Here is a 17,593-nt window from a genome sequence, read left to right on the forward strand (position 1 = left end):
TTTCCTTGATGTGTCTTTGTTGGGTTTGGGTATCAGGGTGATAGAATGAGTTTGGAAGAGTTCCCTCCTTTTCTATTTCATGGAATAATTTGAGGAGTATTGGTATTAGTTCTCCTTGAAAGGTCTTGCAGAATTCTGCTGAGAATCTGTCTGGTCCTGGGCTATTCTTGATTGGTAGGCTTCTCATGGCATCTTCTATTTCCTTGCTTGAAATTGCTCTGTTTAAATTTGTATGTCCTCCTGATTCAGTTGGGGTAGATCATATGTTTCTAGAAATTTGTTGATGTCATTGAGATTTTCTTTTTTTTTTATTGGAGTATAAATTTTCAAAAATAATTTCTAGCTATCTTCTGTACTTAAAAGTGTCTGTTGTTCATCAATAGTTCAATAGTGGTTTCTCATCATGAATTTTAGTAACTTGAGTTTTCTCTCTCCTTCTCTTTGTTAGCATGGCTAGGGGTTTATCAATTTTATTTACTTTTTGAAAGAACCAACTTTTGCCAATTTTTAAAATTATTTCTTTTGTTTCAATTTCATTGATTTCAGCTCTGATTTGAATTATGTCCTGTCTTCTACTGCTTTTGGTATTGATTTGTTCTTCTTCTTCTAGGGCTTTGAGGTGTAACGTTAGGTAATTTATTTGTTGACTTTTTATCTTTTGATGAATGAGCTCAATGCAATGAACCCCAAGGCTAGCAAGAAACGTTTCTCATCCCTAAGAGACATGGACATCACTTCTGGCGTCCCTGCTGCATATCACACTCCCCAAGTTCATCAATGGTCATGTCCAAAGCATTCATCCTGGACTACAAAACCAGCCAGGACAGACTGTGCTACACTCACAGAGGGGAACCGGATTTCTCTGCAAATTCACGCAGATCCACACCAGCTTTAAATCCAGTGCTCCCGGGATCAGCCTTCAGCTGGGAGAAATCCAAGGCACTAGAAAGGTTCTACTATATTTAAAGGAGAGAGAACGCTCAAAGGTAGCAGTACTGACCCCTTCCAAGCCCAGGAGAAGTGCTGGCACACACCAGGGCACTTGGAGCCTGCTCATGGGGGCCCAGATGGGAGGTGATACTTGGACATTTCTCTGTGGGAGGCTGACTGCTTGGCACTCATCTGTTTCCTGGTAGCACCTCTGACTAATCTATGCTGTTGAAAACTGGAAGAGTGTTGATTCCCTTGTGAGGTAGAAACCAGAAGAGCGTGTGGCTGTGCTTAGGATGCGCCCGTCATGTTGTGGTTACAGAGTGTGTTCAGTCTGTGGACACTGAGCCAACAGCAGGCTTGTTCCCGCTTTCTAATGGTGTCTTAGGCTTTCATGTAAAAAGATAAAAATACTTTCAAAAAATCAAACCTGGAATTTCTGTTGTCCAGCAATTCCACATGTGGGTTTTTTTTTTTTTTTAAAGAGAGAGTGAGAGAGGAGAGAGAAAGAGAATTTTTAATTTTTATTTCTTAGTTCTCAGCGGACACAACATCTTTGTTGGTATGTGGTGCTGAGGATCGAACCCGGGCTGCACGCATGCCAGGCGAGCGCGCTACCGCTTGAGCCACATCCCCAGCCCCACATGTGGGTTTATCTCAAAGAATGAAGAGCTATTTTGTACACTCACGTTCACAGGAGCATTACTCACGGTAGCCAAGAGGTGGAAGTGGCCCCCATGTCCCTTGGCAGATGAACACAGTGTGGTGTCTACACCACGGATTATTCTTCAGCCTTACAAAGGAAGGGATTTCTGACCTGCGACAACACGGGTGAAGTGTGAGGGTTGTGTGCTAGGAAATGAGGAGTCACTAATGGGAAAACACAGGACTCTGCTTACATAAGGGGCCAAGAACCGTCAAATGTATAAAGACAGTGAAATGATGGCGGCCAGGAGGAGAGGCAGGATGTTCTTGTGTAATAGGCAACGAGTGTCTGTTTGGGAAGAAAAAACAGTTCTGGCAGTTGGGTGGTGGAGCTGGTTGCACAGTAATGTGAATGTACTTAATACCACAGAGTAGTGCACTTGGTTAAGTGGGCATGGTGACACATACCTATAATCCCAGCCACTCAGGAATCTGGGGCAGGAGGGTTGCAAGTTCTAGACCCTGCCTCAAAGTAAGAAGGGCTGGTAGTTGGGCGTGGTGGCACAGCCTGTAACCTCAGTGGCTCAAGAGGCTGAGGCAGGAGGATCGAGAGTTCAAAGCCAGCCTCAGCAAAAGTGAAGCTCTAAGCAAATCAGTGAGACCCTGTTTCTAAATAAAATACAAAATAGGGCTGGGCATGTGGCTCAATGGTTGAGTGTCCCTGAGTTCAATCTCCAGTACAAAAAAAAAAAAAAAAAAAAAGAAAGAAAAGAAAGAAGGACTGGGGATATAGCTCAGTGGCAGAGCTTTCCTGGATTTGATTCCAGTATGGGGGAAGGAGGGGGTTGACAGGGCAGATTTTGTTATGCATATTTCACTATAATTTTTTAAATGCTAAATGTAAGTACACGTGCTGTGGATCAGACATGCAGGTTAGTCCCTACCTGTCCCCAAAGTCCTTGTCCCTTCCTCATCACTACCACACCCTGCTCCTTCAAGTTCGCTTCCATTTTAGGCCCCCTTAATAGAAGCAGAGGGTGACAGGCTGTATCTGTCACCTCCTCTTCACTGAGACACTGAGGGCTCCTGAACCTCTCCCTCCTCTATGGTTGTTGGTGGCTTGACCATGGGACCAGGGTCGAAGGGCAACTCATCTCCATATGAAGTAGAACTGTGTTTTCAAATGCTGGGCTGAGCTTGGAACCACTGTGAACTGATCAAGAAAAGGTGGCCACCGCACCAAATAATAATAGATATGAAATCATCACCTGAAATCCTGTCTAGACCTAACTGAAATCCATACTAAATCAGAAAGAAGTGGAGAGAGGCTGAGGTTTTGATAAGCAATCTTGGAGCTGGGGAATCATTTTGGGAGGCGCTGTCAAGTGGTACAGATAATTGAACTAGCATTTACATTTGTTTTGAATGAAATTTATTCCTTCTAAAGAGGACAGAACGTTTCTTAAGGGAAGTTAGGGTAGGTGTTAAGTGTACTTTTCACGCAAAGAGAGAAATAATAATAGTAATAAGAAGAGGTGACAGTAGGATGGTTTCATGAGAATATACTTATCCTCAAATGTAGTTGTCTATCTGAAATGTATACAGTTTTTTCCACATAAATCATAATCCAATAAAATGGTTCAAAAAGATCACAGACATGAAATAGGGAGAGAAACACACACAAATCCAAATGGAAAGGCCAGTAATGAAGTTAAAGTAGCCCTTGAATGCGGACAGCTGGGCATCTTGGTAAGCATGTTATCCATGCACAATAGTAATGTGCTGTTTCTATTCCCCTCTGGTGTGTGTGTGTGTGTGTGTGTGTGTGTGTGTGTGTGTGTGTTGTGTGAGCCCAAGGACTGGGTGGGGATGTCTCTGGCTTCTTCCTGCCCAGTCCCTACTCTTTGATCTCCACCTTGGTGCAGCTCAATTAGAAGCCCAGCAGGAGGCTGGCTGCTCTCCTGGTGTGGGCCTCCCCTGATGTTGCAGGGTGGTGATGCTAATGCTGTGGTTTGGGGATGGAAACCTGACTTGTCTGCAAAGCTCCCGGCTCCCTCCCACGCTGCCAGGATGCTCAGGAGGAATCAGCAGAAGGGGTCTCTGGACTGTGCACTCTGGGGTGGCTTTGAGCAACATCACACATCAGAACAGTGGAGCTCACACTTGTCTGGACCTAAGGAAAGCTCTTGCCCGACTTCCTGGCAGACAGGAGCGCTTAGAACAACTGTTCCTCCTTTTGTTTGTTTATTTATAAGTAGCAAGGCATGAGTCTTTCGGTCCTGAGTAAAAGCCAAATCAAGCAGTTTGATTCACTACTCCTGGTGCCAACTGACCGAAAGCAGAAAGGAAGAATTGGGTGAAGACAAGGGCTTTCTGGACAATTCAGTTCGAATCTGTAAATCTGAACTTTCTGGTTCTTCCTCTGGGCTTGGTACCATGCATCAGATTATTTGTTAAAAAGAGTAGGGCTGACCCTGCAGCACTTTGTGACTTGGCTCGATCTTGGACTGGTTTGCTTTGTTAATTCACCCAAGCACTGATTGATTTAGCAGAACTTGATTGAATTTACCACCCATCAGGAGTTCATTACATTGGCTTTGAAAGCCACTTTAAGAGCAGTGCCAAAGCTAGAACACATTTGGCAAGAGAACACCTTTTACAGTCTCCTGCAGAAAACCATAATTGTGGCTTGTGACTACATTAGTATAATATCAAAGATATTGATATCTCCGGATGTTAGCTCCCTCTCAGTGATGCTCAGGGGGAGATGCAGTCACAGTTAATGATGCACTTCTCTAAGGGAGGGGAGAGAACAGGGATAATACTGCTTTACCTCCTCGTATCCGCCTGCTGTCGGCAAGTTCACTATTTCTCAATGAGATGTTTTTACTAGGGGTCAAACCCAGGGCCTTGCATATGCCATACCTGAGCTACATCCTCAGCCCTCAGGGCTTAAGAGATTTTTTTTTTTTTAATTCCAAGCAGAAAAAGAATAACTTTTTTCCTAGTAAATCAAGATTTATTTATTTATTTATTTATTTTTAATATTTTATTTACAGTTTAGTGTTCGGCAGACACAACATCTTTGTTTGTATGTGGTGCTGAGGATCCAACCCAGGCCGCACCCATGCCAGGGGAGCGCGGTACCCCTTGAGCCACATCCCCAGCCCCTAAATCAAGATTTAAAGATGAAAGCATAGGTCTAAAGATTTTACTTCTTTCCATTTTATTGAGTAGTAAGAGCATTATTTGGAAGTGGAAGCCAAAGGACAATGCTTCATATCCATGAAGCAGGAAGCTGGCAGTCTCCTGGTAATTTGAAGGGCTATGGGCCAGAGATAGATACAGACAGATTGGTAAAGGGAGGGGTAGTGAGGAGGAGCTTGATGCTACAAGTTTGGACGGAATAGATGAAGGTACCTATGAAATTCTACAGACCTCGAGAACTTCTAACTTAACGCTTTCTTTCTTCCTTCATTTCTCTCTCTCTCTCTCTCCTTCTTTCTCTTTCTCTCTCTCCCCCCCTTTCTTTTTTTCTGTGGTGCTCAGGATTGAGCCCAGGGCCTTCTGCACACTGAGTTCACCCTCTACCACTGAGCTTCACCCAAGTGAAGCTTCGGCTTCTAACTCTTCAATGATAAAGAAGAACCCAGAATAGAATCTACCTCTCATTCTCAAATAGTAGAATTAACCTTCAAAAAGGAGAGTAGGGGCAGCTGGCCACCAGGGTGGGCTGCAGGGGTGCTGAGCTTGAATTTCTTCACCATGGAGACCCAGGAGTGAGGGTCCTGGGCAACCTAGGCCTGATTCTGCCCAACTCCAGAGACCCTACTCAAGTGTCGGAGCAACAGGCCTGACGATGTTGGAGAAAGACAGCAAGACTTCAGCCTCTGAGGGAATACATTTGCACGGGACCCTGCTTACCTCAAGGAAGCAGAGGGGCAAGCAGTTGTGGTCACAGGATGTAGAGTCTGGTGACCTTGAAAGAAGACTGCTTTGCCTCTGAGCCATCGGAAGCAGGCTTACCCTTTCTATGACTTCCTGTTTCTTTTCCCAACATTTTATTTTGAAATTTTCTAAATGAGTTGTTGAAAATGTCAAGCATACCCAGACACCCTCATTCAGATTCGTCAGTTTTCAACCTCTTGCCACCTTTGCTTCATACTTATTTTTTTGAACCATTTGAGAGGAAGTTGTTGATGTCTTGACTCCTTCAATTCGACATTGCCGCAGTAATGTTATCTAGACAGCCAATACTTCAATTTCCTCAGTGCCGCAGTCTGGCTGGGCACAAAATCACGAGCCACCACACACCTTGTAGATTCAAATAGCAATTCTTTATTCCCGAACTCACACCGGCCCTCTACACACGTTCTGGGGAAATCCACGTTCTGGGCAAAATTCACGTATTCCACGAGGCTCTGAATTCCAAATACTCTCTGAATCCCAACGGGAACTCAAGGCGCCTGAGAAGCAGGATACGCCCTATTCCCAGCAGGGTACACCTTAAACCTGGAACCGCCCTAAACCTAAAGAGTGGGATACTCCCTAATCCCAGCAGGATATACCCTAAACCTGCATCCGCCCTGATCCTTGAGCAAGGTCACCTTACATGCAATGTCACTGCAAATGACCTGAGTCTAAGACAAGCCCATTTCCACAATGGAGAGTCCTTCCTCTAAGCAACATGGGGTAGGCTGACAAGAAAATTTCATTCCTACTTGGCAATGGCTCTCAGCACCTCAGGTGTCCCCATAGTGTCCCTGATTTACGTAATTCAAGATCTAATCAAGAATAACAGTTTGCATTCAGTTTTCAGGTCTCTTTCATCTCCTTTAATTCAGAATAATCTGTTTATGACTCCCAGAAATGTGCATGGCATTTCGTTTACTATAACTTAATTGTCTTTTGAAACTGAAATCAATGTGATCCACCTGAAGATTGAAAAATTTAGAGTTTTTAGCATCCATATCTTGCGTAAGGATTTTTCATAATATGCTAGTTGCCACCCTTTAATGAAACCAATATGCTCCAGGATGCTATGTTGAAAATAAGTTATTTAAAAGAAACCTATTAGTTTCCCGTCTGTGATGGTCTCTGGCTCTAAGAACATTTACATTAGGGCTAGCGTGTAAGAGGCTCTGGATTCGATTTCCCACCACTAAATGTCAAAACAAGACAAAAACAAATTTTCAGTCAGTTGGATGCGGTGGTATAAACCAGTAATCCCAGCTACTAGGCAGGCTGAGGAGGAGGGTCACAAGTTCAAAGCTAGCCTCAGTAACTTAGTGAGACCCTGTCTCAAAAACTAAACAGGCTAGGGATGTGGCTCAGTGGTTGAGCACACCTGGGTTCAGTTCCTGATACCAAAAAGAAAAAAAAAAGGGACGGAGTTGTAGCTTGGTGGCAGGGTGCCCTGGATTCAATCCCTAGTACTGCAAAAAATAAATAAATAAATGAATAAAACATTATAGGAAGGGCGAGAGACACAGCTCAGTGATAGAGCACCCCTGAGTTTAATTGTCAGTTGGCAATTGTAGGCAATCTTTATCGCCAACAATAAAGATTATCTACTGGAGCAAAGAGAATATTTACCTAGCAGATATTAGGGCATATCAAGAAGCAACGTGATTTTTTAAAGTATGATATTTGGCAGAAGAATACACAAATGGATCTGTGGAAGAGACTAGAAAGATGAATCCATGAGAACTTACTCTAGGATGAGAGTCTCTCACAATGGGTCAATGAGAGAAGGGGGACTGACTTTAGGTGGTGTAGAGAAAACTGATTCATTATATATAGAAACATAACACTGTGGACCCTACCTCCTGTTACACAGGAAATACTCTAGATGGATTTAAGACCTGAATGTGGAAGGTGTATTTCCACAATCACATATCTGAAATGTGTGGAATGAAATGTCTTTTGGAATTCAAAAATTCCAGATTTGGGGATGGTAAAATGGGTCTAGGGCAGCTTACTGGGATCAAAGACCTCAGTATTTTGCAGTAAAACTAAAACACACCTTAGTTCCGGTTGCTCTCGCCAACAAGTAGGTTTGGGGGCTGTGCTGGGTGTCTTGGGTTTGCCCCTCTAGGTCCACTATTCTTTCTTCTCCATCTTGCCCTCTGCCCTCCCAGGGCGGGGGCGGGGGTGTGGTGGGGTGTTGGGGCAGGTGGAATTCTCCGCACCTTTTGCTCTCTGGTGGCAGATGGGGACAGAGGAGCAGCTCCTCCCTGTGGGGCTTCTCAGGATGACCCTGACCCCCTGAAAGGCCCAGGCAGCCTTTTCTATTCCAAGAGCCACTCCCTCCCCTTGTCTCTCCCATTTGGGGGTAATAGACTGCAGCAGGAACTAGCCCAAAGCCTCGGCTGGGCTCCTGACGGGCTGTTGTTCTTAACTGGGAGCCGTTTGGCAATATCTGGAACCACCTGGTGGTTGTCATGACTGGCGTGGGGTGGGAGTGGACAGCAGGGTGCACTGGCATCTAGTGAGCTGACTTCAGGGTGCTGATGAATACCCTACAGTGCACGAGACAGCTCCCTACATTAGGGAATTATCTGAACCGAAATGTCATTAGTGTCAAGGTGGAGAAAACCTGCTCTGCAACCTTAATAAAGTCCCTTTATTAAAGTCTCCAGTTGCCCAGTTACAGAATGCCATCTGTTCCAGTCAATGGACATGGTGCCAGGAAGATCACTGGATTTAAGAATTCTGAGTGACGGATTGTGTCCAAAACACACACACACACACACACACACACACACACACACACACAGAGAGAGAGAGAGAGAGAGAGAGAGAGAGAGAGAGAGAGAGATATCTTGGCATACTAGGGAAAGGAAAGGCTTCTTAACTAGAACTTGAAAAACACAGACTATTAAGGATTTTGATCACATCAAAATTAAACACATCTGTTTCATGAAAAGGCACCATAACCAAATGTTTAGGAAGAGGATATTTAAAAAAATCTAAAACCTATAAGATACAGGATATCTAGGATCCAGATGAAAAAAAAAAAAGTGAACAAATTTGGAAGAGAAAATCTAAAAGTCTGAAAAGCATGTAAACAGATGTCCAATTCAAGTTTTTGGAAATGCAGATTAAAATAATATCACTGCACACCCATTAGATGGATAAAAATGTGGAAGCTAAGTGCTGGTAGGGATCTAGGGATATGTGGAAACCCCCATGTCCCGTGGCAAAAGTGTGGATAGGAGGCTCGATGGCAAGTTAACTAGAGGGAATGCAGGCCCTATGACCCAGTCATTCTTTCCCTGGAGGTCACGCAAGGGAATCCTCACAAGTCCATGAAAGAGCAGGCACCTGTGTTCACCGAAGTGATGGATGTAGGAGTGAGGGGAGTTGGAGGCAGTCCTGTGGACTGCACCACAGAACACCCTGTGGCTGCTAGGATCAATAGTGTAGAATCAGGAGCTGTGCCGAGAGCAACATAAAAGGGTCTTGAAAGTACAGAGCCAAGAGAAAGCAAGAACCAGAATCAGATCTATTACACAATAGCCCTTCTATAAATTAGTAAGACCTGCACACCAAGCACACATGCACATTTCCTGAAGAATTCACAACAAAGGAAAGCACGGTGAACACACTGGCACAGTTGTTTTTTAAGGAAGAAAGGGAAATGGGCATAGGGGATGGGGATAAAGATCGAGTTAGAAACAACTTCCTATAGCACAAAGGGGATGGAGCACCATGAGCCGAGGTGTGCGTGCAACATCTACTCCCAAAATCAGAAATGAAGAAAAAAAAAGATGGAAAGAGGAGAGAGAGAGAGGGAGAGAGGGCCACATCTTAATTTGGAAGAGCAACGCACTGAAACTTGGTGGGTGACAGAAAACCCACATGGATCAGGGAAGGGGGTTTCTGCATACAGAGGCTGAGCCGGGTGATTTGGAGCGCCCTCTTCTGGTGCCTGTTGAGCATTGCAGAGAACTTGAAGTCCAAATCCCACCTTCCCGGCCCTCTTCCTAGCTAAGGTGCTAACGGGCTTCCCAGCTTCAGGAGGAACTTCTGATTGCAGGCAGGTGGCAGTGTGAGGGGAAGACGGGTGGAAACAGAAAGCTGTGACAGGAGGACATTAGGTATGCTTGTGAAAAATAGCAAATATGTCAGTTTCCTCCAACAAGAACTGAAAAACTAGGAGCATGTGTTTGCTGGGGGCTGAGAGGATTGCTAGAACACAGGTGCTCACCGCTAAAACTTGGGCAGTCTGGGTGCCCTGAAATGGTCACCCTATTGCCAGTACCCTCATTTTACTAATAGAATAATAGATGTTTATTCAGCATCTTCTCTGCTCCTGGTACATTGTTATTGTAATTCCCACAGTGGCTAAGAAGGGAGGTTTTCAAACATAATAAACGTTTTAATTGACATTATGTAACTGTACATATTTATGAGGTACAGCGTGACATTTGAACACATGCATACAACGTGTAATGATCCGGTGAGGGTGATTGCTGTATTGTTGTGATAAGGGCTGGGGCTGGGGCTCAGCAGCAGAGTATTCGCCTAGCACGTACGAGGGCCTGGGTTCCATCCTCAGCACCACATAAAAATAAATAAAATAAAGGTGTTGTGTCCAGCTACAACTAAAAATAAATATTAAAAAAATCTATTAACCCAGAAGAGTTCACAGGTTTCCTATCATTTCAAGGAAAGTTTTGTAATTCAATTACAGCCTCTTCACAACACCCACTGCCATCCCTAGAGTTCCTGTCCTGTGACTTCAATGGGCTTTTTGGATGTTTCTTTCTGCTTTCATTTTTTCTACGTCAAATCACAATTGACTAAACCCACTGCCCCACAGTGAGCTTTTGAATTCCAGGAAACTTGATAAAACTTCAAAGCACATTTAAGATTTGATATCTCTCAATCATTTTGACAGTGGATGGTGGGCAAAGTTTGGCTGCATGCTTCCAGAGAAACTTGCGCCCTGCCCATCCCAGGAGGAGGTGAACAGGGAAAGCAGCCATGTAGCCCGAACTTTTGCAGATTTACCCATGTGGTATTTCTTCACTGTCTCTCAGATTCAGATGCTCTGAGTCTTCATCTAAGAAAGGAGGTTTTCAATATGTATTTATCAAAGTATACAAATACTTGTCTGGTTGGCCAAGTAAGAAACTAATAACTACTTGTAGACAGAACTCGTTAGTTTTTATTGCTAGTTTTTAGGTTTATAAAAGATTTTTTTTTTCCGTGGTGCTGATAATTGAACCCGGGGCCTTGTGCATGCGAGGCAAGCACTCTACCAACTAAGCTATGTCCCCAGCCCAAGATTTTTTTATTTAAACATTCTGACTGAACCCTGGAGTCAAAGTATTGGCAAATGAGATAGATGTTAATATTTCTGAGTTTTAGGCAATTTAGTTAAAACTCATGTTTGAATTATATAAGAAACGAGTATTTTTTTTAACTTATCTGCAGACTCAGGAATATCTTTTCTGAGAATTCATTTTTTTTTCCTTTTAAAGCAAGAACTCTTTCTTCTAAAAAAATTCCTCTACCTTCTAAATGAAATATATATCTGAATAGAGATTGGGTAGTGTAGCAAAATTTGTAGAAATCTAAATTTCAGGATTCTCCTTGAGATAAATTCAATTATTTTTACTTTCTGATTAATCATTTGATTTTTAGAGAGATTAAAAAAAAAGGTAGTTTATTCCTCTCCAACATTTATCCCTTCCTTTTTTGGCACAGGACTTTGGACCCTGCACGACCCTCCTGGAACAAAACACATAAAGTTGTGAGATATTTGAAAAAAATATTTTCAGAGGCTGAAAATCACGAGAGCTGGTAAGAGAAGGAACAAATGTGGAAAGGTACAACAGCTCCCTGGGGAGTCCTGATCACCCACAACTGGGGACTGGGGATCCCTGGCTACTAGGACACTGCCAGGCGAGGCTGCAGGCTGGATCAGAGGAGCCTGTGGAAGGGGTTCTCTCCCTAAATCATGATTGCCATGGGAAAAGTTAAAGTGCCTCTTCATCTCCCGATTTATGGCAAGGAAATGTTTTGATCTCGACCTGAGAAGAGAGGAGAAAGGAAGTCATGTGAGAATCTTAGACATGGCTGACCCTCTGGCTTAGGACCAGAACTCACACTAGTTAGATGTAGAAAAAGCTGAGGATTTCAAGTAGTCCTGGTTGGTAAAGCAAATGTGAATTCTGTCCAGAGGGGACAAATCTTTAATTCGAGCCTCAAAACATTTCCACAAATAAAGTTGGAGAGAACATGAGCTTACACTCCCAGATCACAAGCCACCAGGAATGAGAGCGTAAGTAAGAAGGGAAAAGTAACCTGAGGAAACTCTGGGTGTGAGAATTACGCCCAAACAGAAAATGAACATTTAAACTTAAAAAATGGGACATTTGGATTGTGACTAATGAATGAGATTAGAAAAAAAGAAATAGGTAGAAAGGAAAAAATAATAAAATGGAACCTCTACATTTTTTTTTGAAAGGAAAGTAATAGACATTAAAAACTCTGGAAGGGTTACCAGCAGATTATACCAAGCTGAAGATAAGATAAATTAGAACATGTCTCTGAAAAGCTTTCCAGAATGCTGTGTGCTGCACAGAGAGATGAAAAATAATGCAGAGAGGCTGAGATATAGGACAGACTGGAAAATCTTATCAGAATTACAGAACGAGATAAAGGATAGAGGCTAATACTTTTTTTTTTTTCAGAATTGATGGAAGATATGAATCATCAAATTGCAAGAAGTGCAGTGACTTCCCAAAAAAGATAAAAAGGAATCCATACTTAGAAAATTAAAGTGAGCTAGTAGGAAAGTAAATTCAGATAGCCCTTATAACAACACTGTGGAGGTTCCATACGTTAAAAAGAAATTAAACTAAAACTACTATATGATCCATCAATCCCACCTCTGGTGTGTTAAAAGGAATTGGAATCAATATGTCAAAGATACATCTGTGCTTCTGTGTTTGTTACAGCACTACTCATAACAGTCAAAATACGGAATCAAACTAAGTGCCCATCAACAGACAAATAGATAATGTGGTACATATATAAAATGGAATACTATTCAGCAAAAAAAAGGATCAAATTCTCTTATTCACAACAACATGGTCAAACCTGAAGGATGTTATATTAAGTGAAATAAGCCAGGTGGAGAAAGAAAAATACAGCATGATCACACTCATGTGGAATCTTTAAAAGATGGTCTCATGGAGGTTGAGACAGAACAGTGCTTGGCAGAGGGTGAGGGTGTGGGGAGGAGGGGGTTTCGGGTGGAGATTGGCCAGTGTTATAGTTGGAGAAATAAGTTTGGGTGTTCTGTTACACAACAGATGGCTGTTTAACAGTAATGTGTATTTCAAAATAGCTAGATGAAAGGATTTTACAAATGTGTAAGGTGATAGATTTTCTAATTACTCTGGTAATTAGAATTACCTATTGTATACGTGTATCAAAATATCACATTGTACCCCATAAATATTTGGCATCGATCAAAAACAAAATAAAATTTTATTTTATCGTTTTAAATTAATGAATGAATTTATTGATTGATGCTGGGGATTGAACCCAGAGCCTCATATATGCTAGACAAGTATTCCACCACTGAGATCTACCTGCAGCCCAAAACAATTCTGAAAAAGAAAGAAATTTGCTAATTGTTCATCTTTGCTAGCAATAACTAGCTTTGAGGAGACTAGGCCAGGAAGTGCAGCAGTATCCAATAAAAACGATGAGAATTTAAAAAGCAAAACTTCCAAAACAAAAGACAATGAGAATATTATCACCAGCCAAAGAGAAAACACAGATTAATCTACAGAGAAAATGGCAAACCTTACGATTGACTTCTTAACAACAAAAATGTAAGCCAGAAGAAAATGAACTTAGAGCTTCAACATACTGATTCAAAACAATTGCATCCTGTTAACGAAAATAAATACCCTGTGGCACTGAATGATTTCGCGGACTTTATTCAAGTAATGGTGTGTATGTTTGGGGGGACTGTTGCAATAGGTATGGGCACCACTGCGATGGGATTTTGCAACAGGGAAGAGATGGGGCTATCTGAATATAGCATGGGGACTTATAACCAAGGAACAGGGCAGAAGTCAGGAGATGGAAAATTACTAAAAGGAGACATCGGGGTTAGGGAGATTCTGGCTGAACCATCCTGGATTCTTACTGAAGGCCGTCCAGGGGATCAGACATTCCCTGGGATATGGAGGATGAGAAGCTCAAACAGATTTTGAAGATGATCTGATGTTCAGGATGGACGGGGGATTCTGGCTAGAATGGCTTAGCAGGATACTTGCTTAAATTGGACAACGGAGGAACAAAACCACGGGAGCCCAGAGGTTGAGGTGTACTTGAGGCAACGGGGGAGCTGAGTAAAGTTTGGTCCAAGGCAGAACCTTTGCCAATGCTCAGCAAAATTGTCTACCAAAATAAACTCAGAATAAAGATATTATCTAAAAAAAAAAATAAGAGAGATAACTACCAATAGTTCCTTCCTAAAGACACTTGTCAGGATGGACTTGAGGAAGAATAAGGGCTCTGTCTCTCTCCATGCAAAATGGAATAGCAAGAACAAAAGGGGCTGTTTAACAATGACAGTGTACAATAATGGGGTGGGGACATAGCTCAGTTGGTAGAGTGCTTGCTTCACATGCACAAGGCCCTGGGTTAATCCCTAGTACCACTCCAATAATGATAATAATAATAATAATAATAATAATAATAATAATAATAATATAATAACATTGTGAGGATATCACTTATAGAACTAAAAATATATTTTGGGGGGTCTAAAATCAGGTAAGATAGAACTAAAGTATTAACATAGGCCAGATGAGGTGTTATTAATATTAAAACATCTTAAGGTCCTTGTGTCACTCGGGAAAATGGTGATATTGATAAATTTTATATATTAAGCTAAATATGCTTAAAAAATTTTAGAAGAATCATTAAACAATGCAAATAAATATGTAACTTCCAATTTAAATGAGTGAAAAAATTGGAATGTGGAAAAAGAAAATCTCAATCTAAAAAATACAAGAAGCTGGGCTAGTGACACAGGCCCGTGATCCCTGCTACTCAGTAGGACGAGGCAGGAGAATTGAAAGTTTGAAGCCAGCTGGGAAATTTAGCAAGATTTGGTCTCAAGAAAAAAAACTAAAAAGGAGAAAAAAGAAAGAATAAAAACTACATATATACACACAAGAAAATGGGGGAACAGATCAGAAGTACAAAATCATTGTTAGAATGAGTCTTTGAATAAATCTAACCAAAAAAGTAACAAGACTTTTGGGATTAAAATACACAATTTTGGGCTGGGAATGTGGCTCAAGCGGTAGTGCGCTCGCCTGGCATGTGTGTGGCCCAGGTTCGTTCCTCAGCACCACATACAAACAAAGATGTTGTGTCCGCCGAAAACTAAAAAATAAATTTTAAAAAACTCTCTCTCTCTCTCTCTCTCTTTAAAAAAATTAAAATAAAATATACAATTTTACTGGAAAACATTAAAGATGGGTTAAATAAATGAAAAGACATGATCAGGAACACTCATTTTCATAAAATTGTCCATTTTCTTCAAACTAATCAATAGCGTGAATATGGAAAATGAAGCATGAGCAAACATCCTGGTGTGTATGCGTAGGTGTCTCTCTTGATAAATTGCTTCTAAAATATATAAGAAGTAGAGATGAGGGAGAAAATCCCAGGCACTGGGACAAGAAGAGCAAGGTGAGACCACTCACCAACAAGATCTCAACACATATTTATAACATGAGAGTAATTTAGAAAGAGTTGTAATTGCCTGGGAACAAGCAAGTAGAGAGAATGGAATAGAGAATTCACAAAGAGACCTGGTAAATAGGGATAGCTGCTCTGACAGAGATACCATTGCATGTCATAGGGAGATGAGGGACTCCTCCAGGAGAATTTTAAAATTCTGTTTTCCTATTGAAAAATGAAATAGATCTTAAAGCACAAGGGAGAAAAATCAATTCTAGATTAAAAGGTGAGAGCTAAAACTTTGGAACTGTACTGGATGGAAGACTCCATCTACCTTCTGAGGGTTAATTGAATATATGAAATAAACTGCCTGTAGCCAAGTTAAGAGGAGAAAAAGAGTCAGGCACAGTGGGGCGCAGCTACAATCCCAACCACTAGGGAGGCTGAGGCAGGAGGATCTCGGGTTCAAAGCCAGCCTTAGCACTTTAGCAAGGTTCTAAGCAATTTAGTGAGATCCTGTCTCAGATAAAAATAAGTAAATAAAAAAGGGTTAGGGATGTGACTCAGTGATTAAGCCACTGAGACCCACTCCCTGCCAAGAGAAGGAGAAAATTGTAATTTATTCATTATGTGAACATCACATGAAAGAAGAGTGAATATCCCCAAACCCAACAAGATCTGGAAAGGTGTATCCCTTCTTCATAGGGGGGAGGGGAAGGAAACTGGGGGAGAAGGAATGAATTTGGGGAAAGACGAAAGATCTCACAGAAGAATAGGGGATAGCCTGTGACAAGGTTGGCTGGCGTGGTGTCATGGGGTCAGACATCTCCTGTGTCAGGAGGTGAGCTTCCCCTGGTGGCTGAGATCCCTGGAGGGATTCATGACAGTCGCATTGCTTTGGGAGGACCCCTCTTCAGGAAGACAAGGGAAGTTCAGAGGACCCCATCCCTGCATTTACTGCTCCCCAAGTGCCCTCAATCTGAAGTGACCAGCTTGCCAAAGTAGCGCATTTAGTCTTGACACTTTTTGAACTCCCTTGACATTTTTAGAAGTAAAAGAGGAAATAAGTCCTTGTCTTTGAGGAAGGATTTCTTTCCTTCCTTTCTTTGTTTTCCTGTTATGGTGTTGGGGATAACCCAGGGCCTTGCTTATTTATGCTAGGCTTACACCCTGACCCCCAAGCCTTCTTCTTCTTCTTCTTCTTCTTTTTTTTTTTGGTACCAGGAATTGAGTTTATAAGGGTGCTCTCTCACTGAGCCGCATCCCCAGCCCTTGTTATTTTTTAACTTGAGACAGGGTCTCACTAAGTTGCTTAGAACCTCAAACTTCTTCTTCTTCTTCTTTTTTTTTTTTTTCAAACTTCTTATTCTCTTCTGCAGCCTCCGAAGTTGCTGGGATGACCAGTGTGACCACCATGCACGACATCCAGGGAGGGTTTCTTAATCAAGAAAAATAAAATTATGGCATTTGCAGGTAAATGAATGGAACTAGAGAATATCATACTAAGTGAAATAAGCCAGTCCCCCAAAACCAAAAGTCAAATTTTTTCTCTGATAAGGGAATGCTGATCCATAGTGGGGGTTGGGGGATAGGGAAGAATAAAGGAACTTTGGTTTGTGTAGGGAGAAGTGAGGGGAAGGGTGGGGCTGTGGGGGTGGGAAGGATGGTAGAACCAGACAGACATCATTACCCTGTATACATGTATGATTTCGCTACTGGAGTAACTCTGCACCATGTACAGCCAGAGGAATGAGAAGTTGTGCTCCATTTCTGTACATGTGTCAAAATGCATTCTACTGTCATGCATAACTAATTAGAACAAGTAAAAAAATCTCAAAAGCACAAAAAATTTAATAAAATCCTGACAAATTTGACTATTTTTAAATGAAGACTTTATCAAATGGCTACATAAAGATAAACCACCAATCAGGGAAAGATAATCTCCAACATAATCTACAGAAGATTCCTACACCAAATATATGTTGAACTCTAAATAATAAAAAGTCAATGGGCTGGGGATGTGGCTCAAGCGGTAGCGCGCTCACCTGGCATGTGTGCGGCCCGGGTTCGATCCTCAGCACCACATACCAACAAAGATGTTGTGTCCGCCGAGAACTAAAAAATAAAAATTAAAAATTCTCTCTCTCTCTCTCTTTAAAAAAAAAAAAAAGTCAAGCACTCAACAGATAAAGGAGCAAAACTTGCAAGTGTCATACAGAAACAATCAGCCAATAAATACACAAAAAGATGCTTAACCTCATTAGTAATTACAAATACAAATGAGTAATCA

At 41.8% G+C, this 17,593-nt stretch overlaps 1 long non-coding RNA gene across 1 annotated transcript in view; it reads left to right on the plus strand.

Annotated features, from left to right (window-relative positions):
• The window catches only part of LOC144365191 (uncharacterized), a 59,986-nt gene extending 46,461 nt beyond the window's left edge, over positions 1-13,525 (plus strand). Inside the window, exons 3-4 of the long non-coding RNA XR_013423476.1 lie at positions 11,293-11,388; positions 12,282-13,525. This is a non-coding gene — a long non-coding RNA (uncharacterized LOC144365191). The remainder of the gene's footprint in view (positions 1-11,292; positions 11,389-12,281) is intronic.
• Positions 13,526-17,593: the final 4,068 nt, after the last annotated feature.

The sequence above is a fragment of the Ictidomys tridecemlineatus genome, chromosome 6 (assembly GCF_052094955.1).
Source record: "Ictidomys tridecemlineatus isolate mIctTri1 chromosome 6, mIctTri1.hap1, whole genome shotgun sequence".
NCBI classification, from domain to species: Eukaryota; Metazoa; Chordata; class Mammalia; order Rodentia; family Sciuridae; genus Ictidomys; species Ictidomys tridecemlineatus.